The following is a 3,493-nucleotide window of genomic DNA, read 5'->3' on the forward strand; positions in this document are numbered from 1 at the left end:
AATCTTACTTGTTTCTTCTAAAAATATAATAATAATGAAATAAAAGAAAAAGTTGAAAGGCGTTTAGATTGTGTCAGAAGCAAAGGCACGTTCTTTGCCGATATACTTATTTTCCCTTGCAACTGTTGCAACAAAGCGACCACCATTGAACTAGATTGAAATGATTTTTTATTTAATTTTTTTTTAATGAAGATGGGAAGATTATTTATATATTTTTTATAAAAATGAGAGACCTATTTTCTATATTAGTTCTACATTTTATATTAGTTCTACATTTTGGGTTTGGTGTGAATTGAATTCAACGTCAAACACATTATAACTTATTTACTTTTTTTTTTCTCTTCCATTTTGTTCAAGTTAGTTCGATTTGTTTTTTTTTCTTTTTTCTTGTTTGTGGGATAATGGGATGTAATAGACATCATTGATCATTCCCCTTCAAATACCATACTCCTACCATAAATAGCAAACATAGTGGCCTTATAACACAAACCACAAACACTCTCCATTCCATCATCACAAATGGCTTCCTTCCTAACTTCCACTCTCTATTCCCTCTCCCTAACCCTAATTTTAGCCGCCTCAGCCACCGCTAACCTCCCTTTCTCCGACCACTTCGTCGAAACAAAACCAACAACAACCACCAGAAAAATGACCCGCCTTCATTTCTACTTCCATGACATTGTGAGTGGCAAGAACCCAACTGCTATCAAAATAATCGGGCCAAAAAGTTTGTTTGGAACAACTGTAGTCATCGATGACCCTTTGACTATAGACACCAAGCCCGATTCGTTGGTGGTGGGGAGAGCTCAAGGACTCTATGCTATGGCTTCTCAACATGACTCGGGTTTACTTATGACTATTAATTTTGTTTTTACTTATGGAAAGTACAATGGAAGTGCGCTTAGTGTTATGGGTCGAAACCGTGTGTTTGATGTGGTGAGGGAAATGCCGGTTGTTGGAGGAAGTGGAGTCTTTAGATTTGCTCGTGGCTATGCACTTGCAAGCACTGTGAGGTATAATTTGAAAACTGGAAACGCCGTGGTTGAGTATAATGTCACTGTGATGCATGATTGAAAAAGTTAAACTCTTTTGTCCTTACATATTGTCTTAATAGAGGTTAAGTATGTGAAAATTGATAAATGAGGTCTAGGTTTCCAAACATGAATATCACATCCATATAACCATAACCACAACACTATGATTTGTGCCCTTCATGTTAGTTGTGGGTCTCATCTTGTATTGTGATATCTAAGTTAAAGTTCACCATTTGATGCATTTGTATTTTTTTTTGAAATATGTCGTTAATTCGTTGCTAATGCCAAAATTTCTAGTAGTATAATGTGGATTTTTTTTTCTCGGTTTGCCATGGGTTCAAACTACTCTTTCTATAAACAAAAGAAAAAGAATGTGTATGACTTAAACCCTTGAAAAGCTAAGTAGCCTTGGTGCACAAGGCTCATGTTGGATCCAAATATTATAAATCTTTACAACAATCTTATTCCAAAGCTAAGACAAAAGAACAGATCTTGAAGTATTTTATTAGTCAAACAGATGATCATACATTTATGAAGCTCAGAAAAGAGGGCATCGTTGTTTTTATACACAAAAGTAAGCAAACAAAAAAAAAAGAAACCAAAGAACAATTCACCATGATTACAAACTACACACTAACTGTACCTCCCAAACTTCCAAGCTGAAATCGTAAACAACGGTTGATTATGCCAACAAATAACCAAAAACCCATTTTCATTTTTAATCTTATAACCATCATACCCATAATTCTGCAACAATCTTGTAGCCACCAACATCCCATTATAACTCAATGGAACACGTCCAAATCCCGCCAATTCAAACCTCGGAATCCATTTCTCAAGCTTCTCATGTCTCACCTTTCTTTCAAGCCCTTCGCAAGCTATAATGTTCTTGATTTCTTCCCCAAATAACATCTTTTCAACTTTTTGTCGATCGACTGATGTTCTTGGAACTGTAGATTCTAAGCAATCGAATAGAGCTGCATAAAAGATCAAAGCTTCAAGTGCTCGATCCATTAAAGTAAACCCGTTGTGGTTCGATTCTTGTTCAGTTACCACCATTAGTTTTGGTGAAAGATTCCAAAGGGCGTTCAAAAAGCTCATGATTTTCCCGGAATTTAGCATCAATGGTGATGAGGAAGTTGAATCGGGACTCGGGCTAAATGGGTTTACGATATCTTTTTTCAGAAAATCACCTAAAGTTTGTGAATTTATAAGAATTCGATTCGATGATGGGCTTTGAGTTCTTTTAATCGTTTCATCATCGAACGCTAATAGAGTATGAAGTTGAAGAACCGAACTGATTGCTAAAGCTTCACCGGATTTATAACGTAATTGTTCCATTTCAAGATTCTCCAATCGGGTTACGATTGGATTAAACTGAAACGGGATGTCTAATTTCTCAGCTTCTTCGTTTAATCGAAGAGCCATTTGTTCTAATACTTCTTTTTCTTGATGAATACCTGTGATTCTCAAATGTGGTGGACCTTCGGAACGTGTTCTTAACGCTTGAAGAAGATTAATCCATTGCGCAGGCTCTGAAGAACAAAGATCGATAATGTGAACCATCTTTTCGCCTTCCATGGCTTCAAGAATCGCCTGGTTAGTAATCAGATACGATAGTCTCAAAAACGGGCAGAGATCAAAAAACAATCTTTTTGTAAGAATCTCTTCGGAAATTGACGTGATTTTCGTGGAGTTTATAGCTTTGTATAAACCAGGCCACCCTTTGAGCATTCGATTAGCGAGAGCTTCAGTGAAATAAGCTGCGATTCTTTGCATTGTGTCACCATCGGAAGATGAAAGACGATTAATCTGCTCGAGTTCGATGTTGGCATTCTCGATGCTGCCGGCGGCGACGTTGTTAGCACAGGCGACGAGGAGACGGATGAGGTATAATCCACGTTCTTCGGATTCCATTTCTCGTAGCCATGGATATGGTGATCCGATACCAGGTGAGAGTGACATTAGAGAGAATAAGTGAAGTGGGGATGAACTTATAGACGAAGATCCGTCTTCTTGACCCATTCCTGACATTAATCCGTTAAAAATTCGAAATGGGTCTGCAAGATGAACACATGAAATTGCGAAATTAAACAGCAAGAAACAGTCAATCAAGCACTTAATTGTGTTAGTAGAGATAAAGTGAAGAGAATCAAAGAAACTCCATTGAAAAATAGAATAAGGATGAACTCACCACTGAATATATCTGAAGTAATAATGGGAAATCCGATGAAACATATGAAAAATGTCAAATTCTGAAAAGGGCTTTGAAATGGACTAAAACCCCATTCAGACCCACATAACAAAATCCAAACTTTATCATCTATTTTTTTGATTACCTTCGAAATTATCAAGGGTTTTGGTGTGTTTCTAGGAAAGTGTTTAAAAGTCCAAAGTGGGTATAGAAGGAGTTAAAATGCTCTTTGTTTTGGGGAGGACATATCCAAGGGGTAATGGCT

General features: G+C 36.9%; 2 pseudogenes across 1 annotated transcript; one reads left to right on the forward strand and one right to left on the reverse strand.

The window, feature by feature from the left end:
- Positions 1 to 457: 457 nt before the first annotated feature.
- Positions 458 to 1,353, forward strand: LOC145099569 (dirigent protein 22 pseudogene; annotated as a pseudogene).
- Positions 1,354 to 1,530: 177 nt separating this feature from the next.
- On the reverse strand, positions 1,531 to 3,493 carry LOC145099575 (scarecrow-like protein 3 pseudogene; annotated as a pseudogene). Its single transcript, XR_013704627.1, has 2 exons — positions 3,229 to 3,493; positions 1,531 to 3,094 (listed from the first exon to the last, which is right to left on the reverse strand). The product of XR_013704627.1 is annotated as a scarecrow-like protein 3 pseudogene (transcript).

Source organism: Lactuca serriola, chromosome 1 (genome assembly GCF_051521515.1).
Source record: "Lactuca serriola cultivar US96UC23 chromosome 1, Lser_US96UC23_V15, whole genome shotgun sequence".
Lineage (NCBI taxonomy): Eukaryota > Viridiplantae > Streptophyta > Magnoliopsida > Asterales > Asteraceae > Lactuca > Lactuca serriola.